The sequence below is a fragment of the Marmota flaviventris genome, chromosome 13 (assembly GCF_047511675.1).
Source record: "Marmota flaviventris isolate mMarFla1 chromosome 13, mMarFla1.hap1, whole genome shotgun sequence".
NCBI lineage: Eukaryota > Metazoa > Chordata > Mammalia > Rodentia > Sciuridae > Marmota > Marmota flaviventris.
Genome location: NC_092510.1, coordinates 38379169 through 38379977, shown reverse-complemented (window position 1 = coordinate 38379977; position 809 = coordinate 38379169).

Here is an 809-nt window from a genome sequence, read left to right as displayed (position 1 = left end):
CTAGTTTGTGTTTGAAGACCTTTTAAGCCAGTTAGTGTAGAAGTTCCTGTGAACTTGAGTAGCTCTGAATAAGTGGACCAATCTGAATTTATGGATTTGCAAGTTAGAGGATTTGCAATCCTACACTAGCAACTTTAAAAACACTCCCACCTGGGATTCCAGCTTAGGTGGAAGGGGAAGGATATAGGGCTCTCAAAAACTAGAAGGGAGAAGTTCAAAAGCTTCCAACATAAAGAAATGATAAATGTTTGAGGTGATGGAAATGCTAATTAACATGATTGGATCCTTACACGTTGTATATGTGTATTGAATTATTGCGTGGTACCCCATAAATTTATATAATGAGTCAACTAAACATTTAAAAAATTTTAAATCTTGAAATTTAAGTCCTAGTTTGTGTGACAGAACATTGTTTTCTCTTAAAGTGTCTTTAATTACCCTGGAATTGCTTTGCACCTGCGACTGGGACTGTTCCAGAGGGTCCCCTCTCAGAGCTGTGTTTTCCACTCTGTTGGTCTGCGTCTCATCACCTCTCCTCAGGGCAAGGACAGGGAGTTGTGCACAAAAGTATCTGTCACAAGAGAAGCTGGGAAATACCAACTCTTAATTGGATTCTACTGTGGTTTCCGTGACCAGTTCTGACCCCCTGGCATTTTCATTTTTTGAGTTTTGTCATCATTTTTCTTATGAGGAGTTCGGTAGGGCCTGGCCCCGCTGTCCTGTGAGTCGCCAATGTCTGTTATGCTGTGACTGAGTCTCATTATTGCCACCACTGCTGGGCAGCCAGATCCTTTGAAAGCAGGAATGGA